This window comes from Petromyzon marinus, chromosome 13, assembly GCF_048934315.1.
Source record: "Petromyzon marinus isolate PM22_M1 ecotype Great Lakes invasive population chromosome 13, UKy_Petmar_22M1.pri1.0, whole genome shotgun sequence".
Lineage (NCBI taxonomy): Eukaryota > Metazoa > Chordata > Hyperoartia > Petromyzontiformes > Petromyzontidae > Petromyzon > Petromyzon marinus.
In genome coordinates this window covers 4,266,053-4,293,327 of record NC_133679.1, presented here as the reverse complement: position 1 = coordinate 4,293,327, position 27,275 = coordinate 4,266,053, and the positions used below count along the sequence as shown (strand labels likewise).

The 27,275-nt window shown below is 49.7% G+C and overlaps 1 long non-coding RNA gene across 1 annotated transcript in view; it reads left to right on the top strand.

Moving 5' to 3' along the window:
* LOC142924403 (uncharacterized) overlaps positions 1–24,486 on the top strand; it is a 78,609-nt gene extending 54,123 nt beyond the window's left edge. The window contains exon 2 of the long non-coding RNA XR_012941604.1: positions 15,025–24,486. This is a non-coding gene — a long non-coding RNA (uncharacterized LOC142924403). The remainder of the gene's footprint in view (positions 1–15,024) is intronic.
* Positions 24,487–27,275: the final 2,789 nt, after the last annotated feature.

Sequence of the window (27,275 nt, the reverse complement as noted above, 5' to 3'; positions counted from 1 at the left end):
CAAAACAACATTGTAAAATGCACGGCGCGTGTTCTAACACAGTTAGCGAGCGCCTGTGAAGGCCTGGCGCGGCACACGAAGGGGTGGGTGGCCAGCACCACGCCAGGCCCCCTTTGATGATGTTTACCCACCAGGTACTCATTTGAGGCTGAGCCAACCTAGGGGAGGCCCATGACCGGTTCAGATATTCGGCACCTTATTGGTCGTGCACGGGCAGCAAACTCGGATCGCTGGGGTTCGTCGCGAGGCGCTTTAACAACTACACTACCGCTCACAAAGAAAATGATCCCCCATGAAGCCTCAACAGACTGTTGAGGCAAGTGCTGTTTGTGAGCACCAATTAAGGCGATGCACGAGCGGGTAGCGTGACCATCACCACGCCCGATTGTATTTGCCTCTCCGGCGATGCTGTTTTATAGACCGCACCAGGTATTCATTTAGGGGCTAAGTCGACCTAGGGGAGGCCCAGGCCATGTTCAGATATCACTCGCCACTGATGTTGGCCATGGCCAGGAACGCTTCACTGAGGTCGCCGGCGTGTGAAGGCTCTGGAATGCAAACCAACATTGGGCCCCTGTGCATCATTTGTAGGTGTAAACAGCAATCATTAATGGGCATCCATTGGTTTTGGGTTGCTGAAATATTACGTCAAAGCAACGTGCTCATATTTACTGTCGTTTTTTTTTCTGAATGATCACACGTCCTGGACTCTTGAGAAACAAAACATAAAATGAAAATGTCTTTCGACATCAATGCCATGTGGAGGTGTAAAGGGTGCTTGTTGTTCAATCCCGACCCTGACGATGCGTCTTTATTGGAGTTTAAGGTGTCCCTCTTCCTGCGGTCGCGTGGATTTTCCCCCGGTCCTTCGGTTTTCCCCTCCACATCCAGAATCAGCACTCGTTTAGAGTATTTGGTTGCTGTACATCTCTAAATGATAAGTCACTTCGTTAAGCGATCATTTGTGCCCAGGTCACTTCGGAAAAAGAGCTTTGCCTGGTCAAATAAACAGAGTTAATTTTGTTTAGATGGCGATTGGCTACTACGTTGTTATTCTTAACACGTGATAACCGAAGAATAATGAACGGAGTGGCAGCCGAGGGACACTCACCGGGGAGATGGAGCGATTAAATCAGTTCCACGCGACCACGGGGATCGTGAGATGTGACGGCTATGGCTTGGGGATTCCTTTAGCCAGCAGTGGACTGAACATGGCAGACGACGACGATGGCGATGATTGTCGCAGAGCCGGATAACTCGTGAATGTTAAACATGATCGGTAGTATTAAAAAATATACGAGCACTTAATTTGATGTCAAAATAATACAAATAATGATGAAGTAAAATTTTGATTTCAAGCTTTCGTGACTGCAGGGATTCATATTCTTGGTTCTTTCGGTAAAAGTCACTTTACCGAAAGAACCAAGAATATAATGATGAAGTAATATGAATGTTAATATTTTAAGCAGTATGCATTGTGTGGAAGGATTTGATGGGCCTTGCCATGCCGTGCGGGTCGTGGAGGGTTATTTAACCATACTTCACCACGCCGGCCAGTGCGGGTTTTGTGAAGGTGAGGAGCACAAACGCGGGAGCATAGGAGTACGGTACAATAATGACTTGTAACGCAGCGTCGCACGTCGCCTGTAACAACCGGGGTTGTTATGGGCAGGACATTACTGGACCACCTCCCATGAGCACGCATGACTATGTACGGTGCGAAAGAAGTTCAACATACATACACACATGGGTGGGTGAGTGATTGGTATGGTTGGTTACGTACGATGCAAAAGAACGTCCATAAATCGTGGAGCGATGATTTTACCCCCCTACTCGCGGACTTCATTATAAAGTTTCAGGACAAATGCAAAGCTGAGTCGACCGAGGGGGATGCTCAGCACCGGTTAAAATTATTCGCCACTGTGCTTGGCCGTGAGCTGGAATCGAACTCGAGGGGTCGGGTTTGTAGAGCAGTGCGCTAAAAGCTCCACCACAACTCCCTCTGTGCAGCCGCTCCCCCCCCACACACACACACACGTACAGAGAGACACACGCATCCGTGCAATTACAAGTGTCAGCAAGTGTATCAGGTTGTACACATCCTTTGTGAGTGCTTGCCCCCATGCACAATAGGCGTCTGCTTAGAGGGCTGGATGGTTGTTGGCTGGTTAGATGGGCTAGCTCGCTAGATGACTTGTGGCCCAGCTGTCTGTACGCCTAACGGGCTGGCTGACTATATGGCAAGCTGGCTAGCTGGTGTTCTGTCTTGGTAACCGTATGGCTGCTTGGCTAAATGGCTAGTTGGCTAGCTTCTAGATGGCTGGCTAACTGGCTAGATGTCTTGCCAGATGCATAGCTGTCTGAATGGTTTCGCTAGCTGGCTAGCTGGCTTGCTGGCCATTTGTCCATCTGGCTAGCTGACTAGCTGTTTGGCTATTTGGTTGGCTACCTACATGTCTGGCTGGTTATATGGCTGGCTGGCTAACTATATGGCTTGCGATATGGCTAGCTGGCTAGGTGACTATCTGGCTAGCTGGCTGGCTATCTGGCTGACTGGTAAACTTTGTCTTGCAATATGGCTAGCTGGCTAACTGACTATCCGGCTAGCTGACTGCCTGGCTGGCTGGCTATCTCTCTGGCTTTGCTACGTGGCTAGCTGCCCTAGCCGGCTGGCTATCCTATTGGCTCGAGGTACGTGGCCGGCTGGCCGATCGGCCGGCTAGCTGGCCGGCTATATGGCTGGCTGGCCGGTTAGCCGACCGTAGTACCTCGTGACGACATAATGACTGCGCCACAGGCACCGTGTGGCCGCTGTAGACCTTTACCCTCCTTGTACGAAACCATGGGACCCCCCCCCCCTGAAAGCTCAATGCCAAACAGCCAAATAGCCCTTTATACCGCCGATCGCGCGACACACAATTGCACAGACTGCCCATACAGACTGCTCTTGTGTAGACTATGGATACTGCACAAAAAAAGACAAAGATCCCCCGTATACCCTGTAGGGGCAAGTGCTGTTAGCGAGTACCTATAAAGGCTCGGCACGGCACACGAGGGGGTGGGTTGCCAACACCACGCCCGGCCGCCTTTGTCTCCCTAGTGGCGATATGTACACACCGCACCAGGTACTCATTTAAGGCTGAGCCGACCTAGGGGAGGCCCGGGACCGGTTCAGATAATCATTAGTGTTGGTGGCCGTGAGCGGGAATCGAATCCGGGTGGCCAGGTTTGTAACACAGTGCGCTAACCGCTACCACCGCTCCCCAATACTGCACGCACACACACACACGCATGCAGCCTGCATATATATGTTAAAATAAACTACATTTGTGTTGTCTGTGCCTGTGCGTTTGTGCCACGTGTGTCTCAGTGTGTGTTGTATAGGTGCTCGCTAACAGCACTTGCTCCTACAGTCTGTTAAGGCTATACGGGGGTGGATCTTTTTTGTTATTTGTGTGTACTATTTGTCTTTGTATCTGTGTGCGTCTTACGCGTTGCCTCGGTGTTTTGTGTTGTGCGTGTGCTCTGTGTGTATCTGTGTGCTATGTTTGTATTCCTGCGTCTATTTGTGTATCTTTGTCTTGTTGTCTATGTACCAGTCTCTGTGTGTGTGTGTGCGTGTTCCACGTGTCTTTGCCTTTTGCCAGTTTGTGCATGGGGAGTGGTGGGATGGTCGTTCGCGCAATGCGCTGCGGTGTGTAAACATCGCCATAGGGGAGACAAAGGCGGCCGGGCGTGGAACTGGCCACCCAGCCCCTCGTGTGCCGCACATGCTGGTCTTCACAGGCGCTCCGAACAGCACTTGCCCCAAAAGATAAAGGCTATACGGGGATGTTTGCCTTTGTTGTCACTTTGATTAAATATAGCATATGCACACTACAGACGTCAGGACCACGTCGACTCATATAGGGGATATTATCTTTAAAGTATAAAAAATGGTGGCGAAACTACATTATACATACGCCTCCTATATACATAAGGGATGAGCATCAACTTTGGCATACTAGTTATATAGCCATCTATACATGGTACACATGTGGTGCATGTGTGTGCTAAACATATGCAGGCAATTTGGGGTAAATATACATTGGCTGCTATACGTGCATGGTCATGCTGACCGGAGCTGAGCTGCACATGTAGTATATTCCCATAGTATAAATGATACACATACAGTGAGGGAAAAAAAGTATTTGATCCCCTGCTGATTTTGTACGTTTGCCCACTGACAAAGAAATGATCAGTCTATAGTTTTAATGGTAGGTTTAATTGAACAGTGAGAGACAGAATAACAACAAAAAAATCCAGAAAAACGCATGTCAAAATGTTTATGTATTGATTTGCATTTTAATGAGGGAAATAAGTATTTGACCTCTCAATCAGAAAGATTTCTGGCTCCCAGGTGTCTTTTATACAGGTAACGAGCTGAGATTAGGAGCACACTCTTAAAGGGAGTGCTCCTAATCTCAGCTTGTTACCTGTATAAAAGACACCTGTCCACAGAAGCAATCAATCAATCAGATTCCAAACTCTCCACCATGGCCAAGACCAAAGAGCTCTCCAAGGATGTCAGGGACAAGATTGTAGACCTACACAAGGCTGGAATGGGCTACAAGACCATTGCAAAGCAGCTTGGTGAGAAGGTGACAACAGTTGGTGTGATTATTCGCAAATGGAAGAAACACAAAAGAACTGTCAATCTCCCTCGGCCTGGGGCTCCATGCAAGATCTCACCTCGTGGAGTTGCAATGATCATGAGAACGGTGAGGAATCAGCCCAGAACTACACGGGAGGATCTTGTCAATGGTCTCAAGGCAGCTGGGACCATAGTCACCAAGAAAACAATTGGTAACACTACGCCGTGAAGGACTGAAATCCTGCAGCGCCCGCAAGGTCCCCCTGCTCAAGAAAGCACATATACATACCTGTCTGAAGTTTTCCAATGGACATCTGAATGATTCAGAGGACAACTGGGTGAAAGTGTTGTGGTCAGATGAGACCAAAATGGAGCTCTTTGGCATCAACTCAACTCGCCGTATTTGGAGGAGGAGGAATGCTGCCTATGACCCCAAGAATACCATCCCCACCGTCAAACATGGAGGTGGAAACATTATGCTTTGGGGGTGTTTTTCTGCTAAGGGGACAGGACAACTTCACCGCATTAAAGGGAGGATGGACGGGGCCATGTATCGTGAAATTTTGGGTGAGAACCTCCTTCCCTCAGCCAGGGCATTGAAAATGGGTCGTGGATGGGTATTCCACCATGACAATGACCCAAAACACACGGTCAAGGCAACAACGGAGTGGGCTCAAGAAGAAGCACATTAAGGTCCTGGAGGGGCCTAGCCAGTCTCCAAACCTGAATCCCATAGACAATCTGTGGAGGGAGCTGAAGGTTCGAGTTGCCAAACGTCAGCCTCGAAACCTTAATGACTTGGAGAAGATCTGCAAAGAGGAGTGGGACAAAATCCCTCCTGAGATGTGTGTAAACCTGGTGGCCAACTACAAGAAACGTCTGACCTCTGTGATTGCCACAAGGGTTTTGCCACCAAGTACTAAGTCATGTTTTGCAGAGGGGTCAAATACTTATTTCCCTCATTAAAATGCAAATCAATTTATAACATTTTTGACATGCGTTTTTTTGGATATTTTTTGTTGTTATTCTGTCTCTCACTGTTCAAATAAACCTACCATAAAAATTATAGACTGATCATTTCTTTGTCAGTGGGCAAACGTACAAAATCAGCAGAGGATCAAATACTTTTTTCCCTCACTGTACATATTGCTTATATGCTACACACCAAGGCTGTATGCGCTACATATTTCAGTTCATTCAATGCATAAGAGCTCAGATGTGTAGGGTTATAGGGTAGAGTAGTGATGTATTGAATCAGGGATACACTAAACAGGCTATCGATATAACACAGATACATCGAGATGTAGGCTGTATAGTACGGACACCATAATCATCAGCCATGGTCACTCCACTGCTGGATGAGGGCCTCCCGACATAGCGTTAGTCACGGCGGTTGTTAGACCATACTTCACCATTCTGGTCAGGGCGGGTATGATTAAGGTGGAGGGTGGGGGCAGGACTGATTCAGATATAACTGGTCACTGATGTTAATAACCCTGGTTGGAAGTCAAACTGATCCAGGTTTGTTGAGAGGGCATTGCGCTAATCGGCGCATCACCGCGATCAGCGATGGTGACGTCAGCTCGCGTGCAGATGTTGCTGGCTTGGGGAGGCCTTCATTCAGCAGTGGACTGATCATGGCCAGCGACGATAATAGTGATATGAAAAATAACAATAGGTGTTTCGCCTTTCTGGCAATGAAACAGGAGGTGCTAAGATGCCCAAACACTAAAATGGATACCTGTTTGCAAGGAATCACAACGGACTTGCGGTGAACACGCAAACAGACATGCTCTGATTGCCAGAAAGAGTAAAACGTATTCTTATTTTTTCATACTTTGATACTGGCAAAAAAAGGTGCCGTGATGATGATGGTGATGATGCACCACCGTTAAATCCCGTGCTACATGATACCACCCGCGTTTGAAGAGTGCAACGTTGATGTGAGTTCTTAAACGGAGGTTTTGTTTGCCGATGCCGCTGTTGTTGCTGGCTCTCGTCATGGAGCACAAACACAAATAGACAGCAACCCAACGCCGTCCGTGTGAATAACAACACTGGGCCTGCTATGAATATACAGTCGATATAAATAGCAGGCGACGATTCGGACAATGACCACGAATAAGGGACGTTGCTGAAAACGCCTAAAATGCGACTGCGTTATTTGCGAATGCGTTGAGTTTGTGTTATCTCTTGAAGCCGGTGTCTGTGTGACTCTATATAAAATAACGTACCGATGGCTGTACTCCACTGTACGCTGTTTTGGCAAGAGATGCATTTTTTTTGGCACGGGATTGTGTTTTTTTTTTTCTCTCTCTCAGAGTCCCCTAACGTGCCGTTACGCAACAAGGTTCAAAACGTGCCGTGCGGTTACATTACGTGACGGAGTAACGCGTTCCTGTAAAATCAGATTACGGATTGCAGTTGCATTGCGCGATTACTCACAGAGCAGTCCGTCGCAATTTGCGCCGCTTGTGAGAAAGCCACATTTTAGTTATTGTTGTAATTAATTGTTAGGGGCAAATGGTCTATCGTCGCAAATGGCACGTGACTGTGATTAGCAAAGACACGCCAATCATTAGTGAATGACAGGGTGGCCTTGCAATAGTATAACATATATAATAGGCGACGTTTCGTAGCACGTGGACGAAACGTCGCCTATTATATATTTAGACGCATCTATATTTTAACCGCATGTCTTCTCGTTCCAGGGCAGTGCCATTGACGAATGTGTTGAGTGTTTAGTTTTCTGACATAGCTGCCTGAGTTGTGAAGAGCTCTGTTAGCACGTGACGGGCAACATGTGTGTTCCACAATCATGTGTGTTTTACGAATTATAAATACTGTGGGTGATATGGAGCGATTTCATTAAACCCCAAACAAAAACATAGTACATTGGATCCGCGGGTGAAAGTCTTACACACTCCGTTACGATGGCACGAGGCAATAAGACAAAGATCCCCCGTGTAGCCTTAACAGACCGTTGGGGCAAGTGCTGTTAGCGAGCAACTATAAAGGCCGGCACGGCACACGAGGGGGTGGGTGGCCAACACCACGCCCGACCGCCTTTGTCTCCCCAGTGGCGATGTTTACACACCGCACCAATTCCTCGTTTGAGGCCGAGTCGACCTAGGGGAGGCCCAGGACCGGTTCAAATGATCGTCACCGGTGTTGGCCGTGTGCGGGAATCCAACTCGGGTGGGCCGGGTTCATAGCGCAGCGCGCTAACCACTACACTGCCGCTCCCCTCTCACACGCATACAAGCAAATACAAAGGCAAAAATCGCCTGTACAGCCTGCACAGGCTGTTGGGACAAGTGCTGTCAGCGAGCACCTATAAAGATCTCCAGAGCGCACGAGCGTTGCGTTGCCTCGTTAACATCGTCACACAGCCACAACACGTCTCGCTCTGTAGACTGCATAAGTGGTGCTCGCTAACATCAACACACACACAGCATCGACAATTAATGTCGACGACAGGAGATAATATATATAGCCTCTCTAGAGGTTTTTTTTATATATAGTATCTACAGAGGCTATATAGAGCCTATAGACTGTTAGGGTAAGTGTTTTATTTTTTCTTCAAATGAAACAACTATTAAGGCCGGGCACGGAGCACGAGTCAGATGGTGTGGCGAAACAACCACGCCCGGCCGCCTTTGTCTTCCCAGTGCCGATATTAACACCCACCAGCAAATATAAACTCGTTTAGGGCTGAGTCGACCTAGGAGAGACTAACACACACGGTCACAAAACACACACACACAGGAGAAAGCAGTAGCGGTAGGTGGAGGAATGCAGATTTAATTCTCCTGTCGAGGAGAATGGAGGCGGAGTGGGGGGGGAGAACCGAACGGCGTTGGCAAAAAAAGTAGTGACTGGCGATCTTTTTCTCAAGACATCAAGTTCGAAAGGGCAAAGCCATTCAAGGCTCGAAGGGGTGGGGTGGGAGCCTCTAGGGGTAATCCCCTATCCACGGGCACGCTGGCTGGCAACAGGCGCGAACTCGCATCGCAAATAATAATTATAAGAAGCGGCAGCAACAGTCCGGTCCGCCTCGATCGCCGACAGTTCTCGGAAGCGAAAGTACCTGGGGAGCCGACATTGCTATTCTTCTCCCACCCAGACTCACAACTTCACACGTGTCCCACGTGCAACGCATGTAGACTGTGTGTGTTTATACATACACGTCTGTGTGTGATGCACACAGCCAGCTAGATGATTGACAAGTTAGAAAAGCTAGCCGGATAGCTGGTACAGCGAGCGACACACACACACACTCTCGCTTCTCTTACGCACGCGAATATCTCTGTAAGACTTGTACCAAGAATGAAAGAGACGTGGTTGTTTTTTTGTATTATTGTTGTTTAAATATACAAGGGTAAAACAACAACAAGAACAACAAAGTTGCTCATTGTCGGCGAGTCGTGGTGACGAACGGAAGAGACGCCGAGTCGGACTGAACAGCCGCGTGTGAGCGCGTGCGCGCGCGAATGGTAATTCGCTTCGGGGCGCGCACGCACAACGAGGGCGAATTGCGATGGGGGGGCTTCTTGCATCGATCCGTCGTGGCCCTGCGGAGGGGGGTGTGGGCTGGGTGGGTGTGGGGAGGTGGACAGGAAGGGGAAGACGCTGGGAACGGCGCGTGGATGTTTCAACGTCGACGACGAGAAGACTCGACCGCCGGCACGCACGCACGCACGCACGCCCGCGCGCACAAGCCGCGCACGGAACTGGATTTTATCTTTGGTTATCTAGCTGTATGAGTGCATTAGTCGTCATAAAGCTAGATAACCGAAAGTAAAAACCCGCTCCCGCTGTCGCCACCCGACGGAAGACGCCCGCCACGGGAAGGTGAGCGAGCGGCCACGGCCACGGGACGGAGAGTGGCGCGCGTCTCGACGCCACCACTCTCGCTGTGGCCGCCGCCTCTGCGAGATGGAGACACTGCCCGCAGGCACGCGGGGCGGACGTTACAGTCGCGGAGTGTGCGTGTTGTGTGTGTCTGTGTGTGTGTGTTGTGTGTGTCTGTGTGTGTGTGTTGTGTGTGTCTCTGTGTGTGTGTTGTGTGTGTCTCTGTGTGCGTGTTGTGTGTGTCTCTGTGTGCGTGTTGTGTGTGTCTCTGTGTGCGTGTTGTGTGTGTCTCTGTGTGTGCGTGTTGTGTGTGTCTCTGTGTGCGTGTTGTGTGTGTCTCTGTGTGTGTTGTGTGTGTCTCTGTGTGCGTGTCGTGTGTGTCTCTGTGTGTGTGGTGTGTGTCCCTGTGTGTGTGTTGTGTGTGTCTCTGTGTGCGTGTTGTGTGTCTCTGTGTGCGTGTCGTGTGTGTCTCTGTGTGCGTGTTGTGTGTGTCTCTGTGTGCGTGTTGTGTGTGTCTCTGTGTGCGTGTTGTGTGTGTCTCTGTGTGCGTGTTGTGTGTATCTCTGTGTGCGTGTCGTGTGTGTCTCTGTGTGCGTGTTGTGTGTGTCTCTGTGTGCGTGTTGTGTGTGTCTCTGTGTGCGTGTTGTGTGTGTCTGTGTGCGTGTTGTGTGTGTCTCTGTGTGTGTGTTGTGTGTCTCTGTGTGTGTGTTGTGTGTGTCTCTGTGTGCGTGTTGTGTGTGTCTGTGTGCGTGTTGTGTGTGTCTCTGTGTGCGTGTCGTGTGTGTATCTCTGTGTGCGTGTCGTGTGTGTCTCTGTGTGCGTGTCGTGTGTGTCTCTGTGTGCGTGTTGTGTGTGTCTCTGTGTGCGTGTTGTGTGTGTCTCTGTGTGCGTGTTGTGTGTGTCTCTGTGTGTGTGTGTTGTGTGTGTCTCTGTGCGTATTGTGTGTGTCTCTGTGTGCGTGTCGTGTGTGTCTCTGTGTGCGTGTTGTGTGTGTCTCTGTGTGCGTGTTGTGTGTGTCTCTGTGTGCGTGTTGTGTGTGTCTCTGTGTGCGTGTTGTGTGTGTTTCTGTGTGCGTGTTGTGTCTCTCTCTGTGCGTGTTCGTGTGTCTGTGTGCGTGTCGTGTGTGTCTCTGTGTGCGTGTTGTGTGTGTCTCTGTGTGCGTGTTGTGTGTGTCTCTGTGTGCCTGTTCGTGTGTCTCTGTGCGTGTTGTGTGTGTCTCTGTGTGCGTGTTGTGTGTGTGTCTCTCTGTGCGTGTTCGTGTGTCTGTGTGCGTGTCGTGTGTGTCTCTGTGTGCGTGTTGTGTGTCTGTGTTCGTGTCGTGTGTGTCTCTGTGTGCGTGTTGTGTGTGTCTCTGTGTGCGTGTTGTGTGTGTCTCTGTGTGCGTGTCGTGTGTGTCTCTGTGAGCGTGTTGTGTCTCTGTGTGCGTGTCGCGTGTGTCTCTGTGTGCGTCTTGTGTGTCTCTGTGTGCGTGTTGTGTCTCTGTGTGCGTGTTGTGTGTCTCTGTGTGCGTGTTGTGTGTCTCTGTGTGCGTGTCGTGTGTGTTTCTGTGTGCGTGTTGTGTCTCTGTGTGCGTGTTGTGTCTCTGTGTGCGTGTTGTGTGTCTCTGTGTGCGTGTTGTGTGTCTCTGTGTGCGTGTTGTGTGTGTCTCTGTGTGCGTGTCGTGTGTGTCTGTGTGCGTGGTGTGTGTTTCTGTGTGCGTGTTGTGAGTGTCTCTGTGTGCGTGTTGTGTCTCTGTGTGCGTGTTGTGTCTCTGTGTGCGTGTTGTGTGTGTCTCTGTGTGCGTGTTGTGTGTCTCTGTGTGCGTGTTGTGTGTGTCTCTGTGTGCGTGTTGTGTGTCTCTGTGTGCGTGTTGTGTGTGTCTCTGTGTGCGTGTTGTGTGTGTCTGTGTGAGTGTTGTGTGTGTCTCTGTGTGCGTGTGTCTCTGTGTGCGTATTCGTGTGTATCTGTGTGCGTGTCGTGTGTGTATGTGTGCGTGTTGTGTGTGTCTCTGTGTGCGTGTTGTGTCTCTGTGTGTGTGTTGTGTGTGTCTCTGTGTGCGTGTTGTGTGTCTCTGTGTGCGTGTTGTGTCTCTGTGTGCGTGTCGTGTGTCTCTGTGTGCGTGTTGTGTGTGTCTCTGTGTGCGTCTTGTGTCTCTGTGTGCGTGTTGTGTGTGTCTGTGTGCGTGTCGTGTGTCTCTGTGTGCGTGTTGTGTGTCTGTGTGCGTGGTGTGTGTCTCTGTGTGCGTGTTCGTGTGTGTCTCTGTGTGCGTGTTCGTGTGTCTCTGTGTGCGTGCCGTGTGTATGTGTGCCACAATTGTTATTCCTCAAGTCCACGCATGTGCACGCTTTGCAGTGTAGGCCTATCTGCGAGTCTGTAGGCACGGTGTGTGTGTGTATTTGTGAATATCTTGATTTGTGAATGTTTAAACGTTCATTTTCTGACGCTGCACAGCTACCAACTCATTCCGTTGCTGCAACTAAACTCTGCAATTGTTGAAGGTGTGCGTACTGTTGCACGGACATGTGCCCTCCGGTTTGGTTTCCACAGAGCCCCCAGCTCTTGTTTACGACGATGCCCATGCAGTGAATGTGTGCGCATGCATCTCTGCCTGCGTGTGCTTTGTACGGGGAAGCGGTGGTACAGTGGTTTGCGCGTTGCGCTACGAAGCAGAATCAGAATCAATTATTTTGGAGGAATCTGGTGAGCTATGAAGCGCTTTTTCACCGATGTCTCCGGTAGGGGCGGGTCAGATCCTGGCGACCCGAGTTCGATTCCCGCTCGTGGCCACCACCTACACCCAGTAACCATTATCTGAACTGGTCGTGGGGCTCCTCTAGGTCGACTCAGGCTCAAATGAGCACCTGGAGCGGTGTGCGAACATCGGCGTTGGGGGACACAAAGTCGGCCGAGATTGCTTCTGGCTCATCCCACCCCCTCGTGTGCCGTTCCGGCCTTCATAGGTGCTGCTACTCGCTGAGAGCACTTGCCCCAAAAAAGTCTGTTGAGACTATACGGGGCATCTTTGTATTCGTTTGAAATCTACTATTATTAGAATGCTTGTTTTGCCGAGGAAAGCCTCGTTGAGTCCCACGACTCTTTTACAGGAGGGTCTTGCCAAATGTTGGTAACACGGGAGATTTGGGAAGGGGGGGTGTTGATGCTGCTGTTGTTTGTGATCCCAATTCATGAATTTGTTTCAGCATTGTTTATTTTTATGTGTAGAGTGTACGCACAGCTATGCGATGACAATAAGCGCTGTACCGTCATTAGTATCACCAACTCGTCAATGAATAATCAACATACGCACGCGTATGGACCTGTGCGGAGTGCACGTCAAAGTGTACCCCGCTCATCAAGTTCAGTCGCACTGCCTAACGCGACTGATGTTTGGTCGTGAATGTCCACTCATAGCCTACACAGCGGTGCATTACTTACACGTGTGTGACGAGTGTAGGCCTGCACTGCACGCGTGCATACATTACGCTCTCTAGAAAGATGGGCGACTTCAGATGATGGCAACGATGGAGTTTAGATCGTAGCTCAGCTATATGGGTGCCGTGGTGGCGAGATGTTAACTACCTCGCCTGGTATACAGGAGGTCGTGGGTTCCATCTCGACATTGACGCTTTGCTGTATATTTGGAGTTTGCGGTGTCTCTCTCCCCGCGGTCGCGTGGATTTTTCTCCGGGTCCTCCGGTTTTTACCTCCACGTTTAGACACGTGTGTTCAGAGTGTCCGGTTGCTCTAAATGTCCACACAATACGCCACTTAGTTGAGCTAGCATGTGTGGCCAGGTCGCTTCTGAAAAATAGCCATATTGCTCAATGGGGCCTTACCTGGTAAAATATAATACGAAGTTTAGTTTAAATTTATGTGCCTGCTGATATACGTGCACATATTGCGTGCTTTGTGTACAGGCATCGCCAACGAATGCCATATAGGGGTTGTTATCCGACCGAAACACTTCCGGGAGGCCTAAATGAGGCTATAGCCGCGTGAAACGTGATACGTTGGTCCCAACTTTGGCCATACGGTTGGAACTGTTGAACCAACGTTGTCCCGACGTTGGCACGCGGTTGAAACCGCTGGGCCAAAGTTGGCCCAAAGCTCCATCCATGCTCACTGGGAGGACACGTCCTGTGCCACCAAATCGCATTGCACTCCCGAGATACGCCCGATCCTACAGCAGGAGACCTCATGGCGTGAATGTTTTCAGGGATTCATTTCACACACTCGTTTTTTTTGTTCCCGGAACGCTGCTCAGGCGTAGGGATTAGTGGTGTAAGGCACTACCACGAGAGTACTAGGTTACCGCCTACCCGTATAATACGAATAAAAACACAATTATCCTATATTATTGTACCGTATGTTTTGATAATCGTATCAACAGAGTTTATAACGGAAACAGCAGCAGCGTTAATAATACAACAAATTACATGAGAATAATAACACGGACTGTGCCCGCTGTAATTTAGCACGAGGTGTATATTCCACACGCGAGCGTTATCAACACCCAAAGCGTTCGGTATGCTAGCCCGTGCTGTAGCGTGCATGCGTCTGTGCGTGTGCGCGTCTTTGAAAAGATCATCGCAATAGCAGATTACTCCTTTTTTTTAAATAGCTAAAGTACGTGTTGCCGATACTCGTTGGATAGTGTGTTTGCTCATGATGCGCGCGTCATCACGGAAAGCTCTTGACGTGACGTTAACGATGACGCTTTGCGTAGCATTGTGTCGTCAGTCGACGGGACACTCCTTCTCGACGATTTGAAACACGTGGCCGGATGCACGGCGTTTACGCTGGGCGCATGGAGCGCACGCGCCCCACAAATGTCTTGCAACGGTCTGGAATCGCAAGCACATCGACTAACCTGCAAGAGTTGCATTGGAATAATTGTCGCCGTGTTTGAGTGGCACGCAAAGCTCACGAGGCACACACGCGCATTGCACCCAGTTCATTGACATAACCAGATGCACACTCGGGGTTTTAAACTGCTCCTACAATTGACGTAAAAAGCTCGCGTCTGCTATCGCAGTCGTCCGATTTTCATTGCAACTTTGAAAGCTCTCGTAAGCAGTTGCATTTGGAGGATTGCCCTTCTTTTTTTCTCTCCGCCTGATGAAGACCGCTTGTGTTGCGATCGAAACGTCGTGTTTTTTTTGCTTGTGTTTTCAATTGATTCTTTTTTTAGAGTGTATTTAGTATCTTCTATTTTTTTAATTAAATTTCCTATCTACGTGACTTTACCGAAAGAACCAAGAATATTCATTGTGACCGCTTTTTCTTACCGTATAACCGTTTGCGCATTTGCTCAACAATGAATCAACGAAATGATCGAACGCGTTGAATGAGTGCATATGTGACATCGCGATTATCTTCCACATTGCCATCGTTAACGGTTATATATATAAATAAAATGTAAAAGTAACAACACACCTTTAAGCACGCCGAGGTTGCGTTTATGAATGCATGTTGCGCACGCGAGCTCTGAATGTCTTGATTATATTACCACGTGGCAATTGAGCAGTCGTGACATGGGGATGTTTGTGATCTCGCAGGCTGTATCTGAGAAACGGGAGTCCAAGCATGCGGAAAGCGGGCGAGGAGGGGAGCGATGCCGAAGCAGCAGCAGCAGCAAACCCTTCCCATCGCCCAACCCCATCCCTCATTCACACCACAGCCACCCACGTATTACCACCTCCCCATCCTTATACCCCCCCCACCACCGCACGCTTAGCCCAAGCTCCCTGCGAGCCAGCCCCCTCTGCATCATCCCGCCTCTACAGCCCGCCTCTACAGCCCGCCTCGCCCAAGAATACGAAGAAAAATAAGAAACCCAGCGCGGCACGCAGGGAATTCTGATGAGAGACGAGGGAGGAGGAGGAGCGCGCTTTGTGCCAAACGCTGCCTCCATCCCTCCGTCCCGCCCACCCAACGCTACGCCACGCCACGCTGCTCCCGCTAGCGAGGAGGAGGAGGCGACACTTGGGGATGGGGAGTCGATGGGGACTGGGGTGGGGGGGGGGCTGAAGGAGGTGGGAAAGGGTGGGGGTGGGGAGTTGGGAGATCGTGGGGGAGGTGTTTCAATGACATTCCTTCGAGCCCTACGATCCTTGCGCACAATCATAGCCGGGGCTCGACGCAGAACGGACTTTCAATGGGCAGCTCGGGGCCTGAATTGGAAGCCCAAAGAAAGCGGTGGCTGCCCCCACCCCACCCCAGCTCTCTCCCTCCCCCCTCTCTGCCCCCCTCCCTCTTCTGTCTCTCCATCCCTTGGCTGGGCTGCTCTATCACCTCCCCCACCCACCCAGCTCCCGCTTTCTAATTGCGCGCACGGGTGCGCGGGAGGGCCGGTCGGGGTCGGCCCGGCGAGCTGTGAACACTGCAGGCCTCTCTTTCCCACGGCCCTGCGTGTCGCGCGCGCACGTGGACGCACGCGCGCGCGCCTGCGCCTGCCGCGGCCCCGGAGCGAGACGCACGCGCGGGGTTTTACAGACGCGCGCACGCACGCACGCGCGCAGAGACGCACGCGTGCACACACGTGCACGCGCGCAGACAAAGATCTTCCCCCGTATAGTCTTGACGGACTGTCGGGGGAAGTGGCTGTTTGCGAGCCGCCCTATATGAAGGCCGTGATACGGCACACGAGGGAGGTGGGTGGCCGACACCACGCCCGGCCGCCTTTGTCTCCCTCGTGGCGATGTTTACATACACTGCACCAGGTACTCATTTGAGGCTGAGTCGACCTAGGGGAGGCCCAGGACCGATTCAGAGAATCGTCACTGGTGTTGGCCGTGAGCGGGAGTCGAACTCGCACAGACCCACGTGCACACATTTACGTACATGGGCAATATCTTAAATTATAATTCCGATTGTGTAACCAGGAGAGTCCTATGTCTCTTTTCCAGGAGGGTCCTGCCAAGTTTTTGTGGTTAAGGGGCGATGATTTGTATGTAGATTCCAATGGAGTAATTGAAATATACATCGGATACAAATACATATAGCCTTAACAGACTGTTGGGGAAAGTGCTGTTAGCGAGCACCTATGAAGGTCGGCACGGCACAAGAGGGGGTGGGTAGCCAGCACCACGCCCGACCGCCTTTGTCTCCCCAGTGGCGATGTTTACACACCACACCAGGGTCTCATTTTAGGCTGAGTCTAGGGGAGACTTAGGACTACTAACCGCTACACCACCGCTCTCCACCATACACAGTACACGCTAGGACACACACACACACGTACATACACTTGAACACGCACCCTTATGTGCACACATCCATATAGATGATACACACGGATATTTATCTGTGAACTTGCACAAACTCGTATTCACACGTACACACAGAGATCCCCTGCATCGCCTTGAACAGACCGTCGGGACAAGTACTGTTAGCGAGCACCTATAAAGACCAAAATACACAAAGTACATGAACGTACACGCACATGCGTGAATCCATGAACGCACTTGTACACTCATGGACGTATCGGATGTTAGCATGTACACCTCTACACACGAAGTGGTGTTGTCTATCCACTGCTTGTTATTTTAACCGAAACAGCCCGAAACGTTTATTCCTAGAATTATGTTGGCAAGCGGCCAACATCCATCTCGTCGTACACAGCGCTATACTGATACGGTTGCAGGGTATAATCATTCGTGAATCATCATGGTACAGGGTATAATCATTCGTGAATCATCATGGTACAGGCCTACCTTGTATTATCGTGGCAGTGCCCTACGCCGATAATATCGAACCGGCGTTCGGGAAAACGCCGAGTGAGAGTTTAAGCTTTTTCATCGCTTTGCTCGGTGGATCGCTTACATCGCAGGGGGAAGGCCTTCATCCAGCAGTGGACTGACCGTGAGCTGCTGATGGACGATAGCCGGTGCGAAATTGAGCATGGGTCAAAGAGACGGAGACTCCGCGCGCGCGTGTGGGTGAACTTCGGTGTTGGTGAATGCGGAGGCCTCCGGCTTCCTGGACAACACTTTCCTCCTTGTGTTGACCCACACCCCCCACCGCATTGTTGACGACATCTGTTGAAGCGCATTCAGTGTAGCTACCAGCCAGACTGTCTGCCGTCCCTGGCTACACTCCGCCTCCCAGACCCTCGACCACGTTTTCTCTGTGTCTTTGTGACTCTGTGGGGGGGGGAGGGGGATGAGTGGTGGTGCAGCGGTTAGCGCGCTGATATACGAACGTCGGCGCCCCGAGTTAGATTCGCGCTCACGGTCAAAAAAACCGGTGACGATTGCCTGAACCTGTCCTGGGCCTCTCCTAGGTCGACTCAGCCTCAAATGAGTACCTGGTACGATGTGCAAATATCGCCACTAGGGAGACGAAGGCGGCCGGGCGTGGTGCTGGCCACCCACTCCGTCGTGTGCTGTGCCGGCCTTCATAGGTGCTCGCAAACAGCACTTGTCCCAAAAGTCTGTTGAGGCTATACGGGGGCGGGTCTTTGTCTTGTTTTCTATAAACTTACACGCACGCACACACACATAACATCCCCTCTCCATCCATTCCACTCAGTGTTATAAAAGCCAATAATTGCGTTAGCCCAACTGTCGTGCCTCACGGTATGCTGCGCGTGTTGAGCGTATAGCGATTTATACATAGTCCGTGCCTCTTTGGCGAATCGCTAAATAGTCACGATTTCTAAGTCCCGATTTGAGATTCTATTCTCCATATATCTGAGTTTAGGGCTTACCCTCTGGTTACCCACCTCTGGGTGACATTATACACACACGTAAAATAAGTTACCTGGAGTATGGAAGGCGAGGACATGAAATGAAGGGGTCTACAAACATTACATTGGTGACATACTGAGATAGTAACAGGCACGCGCTTATTGCCCGCGCTCCATCCAGTAACTGAGGGGTTGCGCAATCAGAGGGGAGGCTGAGCTCGTCGCTGCCTCACCTCTCGTCTCTTCCTGCAGTATTTGCAACGAAGCTCCGAAAATTTGGCGATTTTGACTATGAAAATTATTGGAATCGTACAGAAATGACATTTATAACACAGTTTAGTGAAAAAAAATCTTAATTTTTATTTTATTCTTTTTTTTTTACTTTTCGTAACAGCTGTTTTCATTGGAGTATGACAGGTGAGGCTCTGCCTCTCCTGCCTCCCCTGACCGCACGTCCCTGTTGGGTGCCACTCCGATGCCCGTCTCGGTAACCTGCCCTCCTCCACCTCATACACCAAGGGAGAGATCATCCTCCTCGTCGTCACGTCGACGTCGCACTGCTGCACACGTGCTCTTCTTGATTCACCTCGTCTTCCCTTCATTCCGCGCCCCAACAATTCGTCTGAAACCTCATCTTCATAAACTCACCTTGAAACTTATTTTATTTACCACGTAACTCCCAATGAGCTTGTGTGACTCTTCTTTTCAGAGGCGATCTGGCTTTGCCCTTCATAGTGGCTGCATCATCATCATCATCATCGCACGTTGGGAATTTATAGAAGCAGCCAAATAATCTAAACGCGTGAAATTGATCGTGAATTTGGTGGAGGGCACAACCGGAGAAACCGAAGAAAAATACACGCGGCCACCACGGGGGAGAGAGAGAGAGAGAGACACGCGAACTCCAAATACACAACTAGCATCCAGGCCACCTGCATTCCATCTACACCGCTTGTCCGACCACGATCTTCCATAGTTACTCACCCTATACCTGTCATCCTTTCGGTTGTCTTGAATCCGTGGTTATATCAAAGCAATTAATGAAAGTTTTTTTTTTAAATACAACACTTAAAATGTAATGTGAGAGCTGACAAACTTCTTGAGTTCGGAACAATTCTTCACTTATTCCTTGTCTGTGCTATTGACCCTGTGCCAGCGATGGAAATCCCACATTCCTATGGATAAGGTCAGTCTATCCATGGAACAACCACCGAATCTGGTCTTAGTTGGATGATGGTGATGATGGTGGTGCTAATGACGGTGGTGGTGAGGATTGCGATGATGGTGATTGTGATAATGGTGGAAATGATGGTGGTGTTGGTGACTATAGTGGTGATGATAATGGTGGCGAGGATGATGATGGTGTTGGTGATGATGGTGACAAACCCAGGACCAAGATGTGACCTCGCAATTTTCCAATTGCGAATTTAGGCCACGTATACAACTTCTGAGAGCAAGACGGTAATACTAGCGGTAAAAGAGAGACCAGGGGTTGACCGATATATGATGAGTGGATGCTTGTAGCGAGTCAGTAAGTGTGGAATCATCTATCAGCTGGATAGCTCGAGCTGGATTCTATCTATGAGAGCCAGACGTGCGTTTATTAGAATTCTATCCCGAAAACAGATAAATGTCTTCATTGTATCAGATAAAGGGCGCATTGAGATGCATGTCTCTATTTCAAAGCAGACTTGGATGAATATAAAATACAAGCACAGAGGCAACATAACAAATGAGAAAACAAAACACGTGAAAAAAGACCTCACTTTAAATTAACCCGATTAAACACCCAGTGAAAAGTACGTTCCGGTACAAATCGAAAATCCAACCATTTTTTTGCTTTGTTTTCAAACAATAACCTCAACTCGATCAGCAGATTTAGCGACAGCACGCGTAGAGAACACGGCTTGCAGAGACTTTGGGCGCTTGTTTCCAGTGTAATGAGGCGTCATCATTAAGCGAATTTGTGGGCAAATCTCGAGTCCTAATTTTGGGCTGGTGCCGTATAACGGAACTTTATAGATCACAAAATATCTCCATTGGACCGAGTGTAACTGACAAATTGAGCAATAACGATATTTATAACACGAAATCAATATTCCCAACGATTGCTGAAGAGTTAACAAAATACACTTCTGGAAAAAATAACATAATTGGCCTGAATTTTTTTGTTATTAATAACATAATTGTCCTGAATTTGTTTTAATTAATAACATAATTGGCTTGAAAACTAATTCTGAGCATTCCTTAAATCTCATTGTTTTACTCGTCAGGACACGTGACAACACGTCGGCGCAAACTAACAATTACAAATATGAAGGCGCAGCCCATGCAAGTGCCTGCTCACGCTACTGCTGGTGGAAGAGCCTCGGCTATAAGAAGTATTAGAGGACTCTTTTGGAGGGTATTTGGCCTACTCTTCTACGCTGGACAGACGTGTGGCCTACTCTTCCATGCTGGGTAGACGTCTCCGAAGACATGGCAGTAACCACACTTTACCCCACCATAAGCTGCCTGTCACTATACTTCACTGTGGCTTACCCATATTTACTGTTACTGGATGGACAGAGGGCATGGGTATTCAAAGACACTTGAATACAAATGGAGATAAAATGAAATCGGCGACTTCTGGATAACAAATCCGCCAGCAAACATCGACGCGCCACAAAAAAACAAAGATCTCCTGTATAGCCTCTAAGAGACTATTGGGGCAAGTGCTGTTAACGAGCGCCTATGAAGGCCGGGACGGCACACGATCGGCCACCACACACCGCATCAATTTCCACAAAGCTCACCACAACAACCACAATCACCCTCCCCCTGTGTCTCTCCATCCTCTTCCTCCCTCTCTCTCGACACCCCTCCCCCCACCTCCGCGGGACGCCTGCATTGTTTGGGCCGTGTAATCCAAGACCTACGGAGAGAAGAAGCAGCAGCAGCAGTAGCGGCGGCGAAGACACGCGAGTGACTTTAACTGGGGGTTGTAAATGACGCTTCGGAATGAACTCACGGGGGGAGGGAAGTTCCACTCCTAGCGAGGCAGAGAAAGGGACGGACACGCACGACTACAACCCACCACTCCCACCCCACTCCTCGTGTTTGTTTTGGGTTGTTTTTATTGCAGTCTTTAAAGGGGCCCCCTCACTTTAACCGTCGTAAAATAAAACTTAACAGAGTCAGTGTCGCACCTCCTCCAAATTAGCGTGCGTGCGGTCCGCTGCAGTTGTGTGATAATTCCACATTAATATGGCAAGGGCAAAGTAGATCCCATCGCTGTTTATTAGATTATTGTGGTTTAAAAAAGTGACTATTTTCAAAGTCGAAATTACGTTTTGGTTCAAGTGGATGTTGAGTGTTGATGATCCATAGTGGCCGCACTGAGTCAATTGTGCACATTCCCTCTTATTGTGCCGGGGCCAGTCTTTCCGTGGCACGAATCGCTGTTCACAGTTCGTGTTTAATAGACGTCATATTATTATTATATTATTGTAATATGACGTCTCTTAAACACGAACTGTGAACAGTGAACAGTTCGTGTTTAATAGGGTGTTTCGACCAAAAGGCGTCATCTGGTCGAGCACCAATTGGGCCGAGGCTCAAAAGAAAGCCGTCCCTTGGTATGGACCAATCAGTTTCAAGGACAATGCCAATATATTATCATAGTATGTTTTTTGTTTGCATTTTGACTGCAGGTATTGTGGTTAATGCAGACATGAATCCTCGTAAAAAGGTTTCAGTTTTGTTGCCAGAAAAAAGGGGGAAAACCCTATTATTACATTTTGGTACTGGCAAAGGAGGTTTAATGGGACGTCATATTGATCTTTAATGCACCACTAATGCACCGCTATGTAGAAAAGTCCGAGTGGCTTCTGGCAAAAATGGGTGTGGAGTGCCATCTCTATGGGCGGCCCTGAGTCATTTGTGGCAATTCTTCAATCCTATGGCGGGGTCATTATGATCATTGCACTAAGTTCACATTCTACAGAATTGTATATATTCATTGCATCGACCCAAAATATAGATGGGTCGAGTCGAACCTCGACTTGGACCTGAACTTGCACTTTTAAGTCGCGCGTTCTAACCACAGCGTTACCCGGCATCATATAATTATTGGATTCTTTTATATTATTTTTCATTTAATTATGATCCAACCATGCTGCCGCGATTGTCATGGTTAGCACATTGGGCCTGCAATGCAGAGGTCGCCGGTTTGATCTCCAGGCGCTATACATTTCCAGATGATAGCCCAACGAAGTGGCTTATCATGTGGATATGTATAGCAACCAAATCATCTGAACGCATTCTAAAATGTGGAGGGAAAAATCCGGATGACCCGGAGCAAAATCCCCGCGACCGCGAGAAGATCATGCAAACTTCTGTACACCAGGCGAGGTAGTTCACATCTCGCCACCGCGGCATTTTTAAGTGTCACGATCACCACCAGCCCCGCCAACGCCACTGTCTGGCTCGCGGCCTTCTCTCGGGTCTCCGACCTTTGGGGGGCCACTCCAATGCCCATCTCGGTCCCCTGCCCTCCCCTCCCTCCTCCCTGTACGCGTGTCACACCCCATCACAAGAACCTCCTCTTCCTGACAATATCTAACAACGCTATTCTATTCCGAATCTCCTTGTTGTTTAGCCCTACCCTGTCATATGAGTCGTTGCACGCGCATTCAAAGGTCGAAAGGATTCTATTTTTTTTCCAAAAAGTATATACATATATAACACATATCAAGGTGTCTTTGCTGAAGCAGACACCCACGTGTTTAATGAAACGTTTTTATGATAATCAAGGGATGGCATTACGGATCGTTCACGTGTTTTTTTTTTTGTCAGCGTAGAATATTGTCTTTGGACGACGCATGGCGTCATCATCATCACCACCATCATCACCACCATCATCACCATCATCACCATCATCATCATCACCACCATCATCACCACCAGCTACGACCAATCCACTGCATGGGTGGAGACGTACTCGCAGGTCACAGCCCTCACTCACGGTCCGCCTCAACACCAGCCAGTCGATTCCATCGTTTGCCTGCCACTCCGTGCTTCGTCTCGACCAACCGAGACGTCGCCATCATCGTCGTCTTCCCCTTCTCGCCATGACGTGTCCTGCCCATGCCCACTGATTTTTTTCTTCCTACACGGGCAATGCGATCTATTTCACTTGAATTTGGTCTCTCATTCACGTGTCCCCTTGCTTCTGTGCTGCCAATGTACACGGAGGGACGGGAAAGCGTGGTTTGTTATTGCGCACGGAGCGCTGTGTGCATGCGCGTGTATTGTCTTGCATTGTGCACGCGCGTGGAGGTGCATTCCGAACGCATTGACGTAATGTTATATAATCGCTTGCCTACAATCCCACCCACCCGGGTTCAACTCCTAGACATGATGGAAAGCGTGGTTGATACCTGAACCCCGATGAACTCTGCCTTAAATGAGGGATGCGCGAGCGCATTGTATAAACCGCAGTACTGGGGACACGAAGGGTGACCGGATGTGGATCTGACCACGTGATCGGTTCGCCTTCGTAGAAACTCACTCACAGCACTTTACCAGACGATCTATTTTTTTTTTTTACATGAGGATATATTTATTTGATGTAGATAGTGGAATCTGTATGTCAAGGTTTACCAAGCTCCAGTCCGTGCGAACCACCACGCGCAGTCTTTCCGCGTTCACCAATTGACGCCCCCGTTCAAATACACATCGACTGCTTCCACGCTGCGCGCGCCCGATGATTGTTAAAAACACGTCCCACGTGACGTGCTACGCAACTGACGCTGTCCGCGTCACGTGGACAACACGTGTACACGCGCACACACGTGCGAACACGGAGATCTCAATCTTCACGTGAATCGGCTCTATTAACGCAGATCGTGTAAATTGCTGAGCGTGTCACATGGGACGTACTTAACACTCAATGGGCGCTTGCAGCGTAGAATAAGTTTTCTTTTTTATCTGAATGGCGAGTAAATTGGTAAACGCACAAAGACCGAGGCGCGGTAGGTCAAGAGGACTGGAGTTTGCGAAACCATGCAGCTGTATGTACAAATGTGTATATTATGTATGTACCGTATATTGCAATGCGTTGTAGTATGTACACTGCTACAGAAGGATTAAAATGTCATCTTCAACTTAGGATGAAATATTCGCTGTGTGTATTGTTGCCTGCGGTACAACCCATGTCCATGATTTTTTGGCAATGTCCACACGTGTATACATGTCGTCATACGGAATCGCGGGTCAGCTTTTCAACGTTTAAATTTCCGAATTCGTGATCGTATGCCGGACTGCGCTACAATAAACGATTCATACCCCAGGGGCTTACATTCTCTCTCGATATTTTGCGGAACGCTTGGAGTGTGGATCGTCGGCGTAAGGCACTACCACTAAGAGTGCACAGTACGAGGTATTTATTTATTGGAACTCATATTTCTACACACCATCGCCACAGGATCGAGACCACCACCTACCTCGTCTCGATACCGCGAGAGTAACGAGACGAGGGTTACAATGGAACAAAGCTAAAGGTTATTCCGTAAAAATACATCAGACTCCACGTGTGTGTGTGTTTTATGCCTCCCAATGTGAATTACCTCTAGCATTTGCTCAAAGGCAAATTCGTGAAGTTCCACAACGGCGCCGGGGACATGAAAAGAAACTGTGTTCTCATATTCACACGATAACATTATCGGGATGTCCGAGATATCATTGCAGAAGGAAACTATTAAGAAAGAAAGTGATGTTGATGGAGACTCGGCCTCGCACCAACAGTGCGTGAGACACCAACGGCGGTCGTCCTCTAAACGACACTCACGCCCGCCGTGGGAACGTGGAATTTCCACTGCTCACTCCATCAATGAAGAGGAGAACCGCCCAATGCGCGTCCCGCTGACTTGAGCATTTTTGATGATTTGAGAGATTTACTGCGGGTTAAGCGAGTGCGAACTCTGCGTGCATCATGCATGCAATGCACGTACGGGGTAATGGTCACAAGCACACACACACACGAGTATACGTATCAATAGCAAACGCAGAACTGCCAATAACAATTACGCTACTAATAAACATTCGCGTGCGCAAAGTCAGCGGTGCATGTGCGCATGTATCGCGCCGTGCGTGAATATCGGTGACTTTGAAGCCGACTTCGCTCGCTCGCTCTCGATCGGCTGCAGCGTCACACTCCACGGCGTGCGAACTCCTCGGTTCGCACGTTGAGTTCCGCTTGAGGCTGCCTCTGTGCCGTGCGAGTGGAACCAGCCACCCTGCGGGTCGTTACCCCCCCCCCCCCCCCCCCCCACGATGAGCACGGTTCGCTGCGCACGGGGCGAAAGACGTTCAACGCACACGCAGCAGACGCGTTTTAAGGGCTCACGTTTCAAAATGGTACATCTGTACAATCGTCTAGTCCCTTCCATAACATCATTTTTAATTTACGTCAGGCGATCAATCACGACCGTGGATACCGATTTAGTGGTATCAACTGTACGAGTATGCGCAACTAAGGGATTCACCAAAGCTGCGGTTACACACAACACCTTAAAAAAGGCTCCAACACGTCGGCCAAGCGGCCAGCAACAAACAGCACCAGCGAAGGTACGAGTCATCCGACAAGATACGAGTATACGGCGACGTGGACACGCATGTTGTTTGAACGCGGCGTTATCGGAGTGAGGCTATCTGCACGTGCTCGCGCGCGCGTGCTTGAGCGTGTGTGTTTGATGTCACCTGGCCACATGCGCACACAGTACCCCCCCCCCTCCATCCCAATTAAGTAACCCTGACAAGATGTCTCGTGGCCGCGAAAGCTTCGTTTGATTGCCGCCCACCCCGCCTATCGGTGGCACCCGTCAGATTCATCAGACGCGAAGCAGCGACCGGCAGTTAAGTTCCTACTCCAAGCCTAACCACCCCCTCCCTTCTCTCCAACCAATTAAAAGCGAGCAATTAGCGCGTCCTAAAGCGTTGCCGCACGTGAAGACAACACAATATATACACACACGGATGTGTGTGCGTGTGTGCTTGTGTTCCTCCTTATATCAACAATTGCCCAGGTATGGTCATTCGCGGATGGGCACTGGATGCTGTGTGTAGCCGTCTGTACACCACGATCACCTGCGTGTATTTTGCTATCACGATGGCTGAGCACGGAGGTCCCAAATGCACAAAAGCCCAAGGCGGGCGGGCAAGCCACCAACAGCACACTTTTAAAGTCGTCATCGGTGAGAGTCCATATCTAGATATATTTCACACATATAATAACAACAGAGATCCATCATCACTTCGCTGTTCGAAATGTTTCGACCCAAAACACAAAAAGCGCTAGCGGTCGCAGTTTTAATCAGCGGAGACATTATTATTACTGAAGGGCTGTCTAAATGACGTTGGTAGCAGATTTATATACGCCTCTAATTAGTGTTTAATTTTGCCCACGGCTGTACGGATTGCAGTCTTTTGGCACGGCAGAGAGAGAGAGAGAGGGGAGGGCTGGAAAGAACGAGCGTCATGTTGAGGACTTAAGAGGATGGGTCCCCCCCCCCATTTCATTATAACCCTTTCCCTACCCCCACGCCTTCTTCACGCGTACGGCATGTCGTGGCGTGGCGGGTGATTACCGCCGGGTCGTTGGGAGTGCGTTTGGCTTTGGCCCCGATCGCAAATGGTACGCATGATGCGCGGGGGTTGTGAATGGGTTAAAGCGCGCGCGCGCTTGCTCCCTGCCGCACTGAACACCGCTGATTTCTGCGATGTAATTACAACGCGTTTACAGCACGAACTTCGCCCAGTTTGCGTGTCTCGTGTATACGTGTGTACGTATGTCTGTGTGTGTACGTGTGTGTGGGGAGCGATTAGTGTAGCGGTTAGCGCGCCGCGCTATGAACCTGGCGACTCGGGTTCGATTCCCGCTCACGCCCAACACCAGTGACGATTATCTGAACCGGTCCCGGGCCTCCCCTAGGTCGACTCAGCCTTAAATGAGTACCAAGTCCGGTGTGTAAACATTTCCACTAGGGAGACAAAGGCGGTCGGGCGTGGTGCTGGCCACCCACCCCCTCGTGTACCGATCCGGCCTTCATAGGTGCTCGCTAACAGCACTTGCCCCTACAG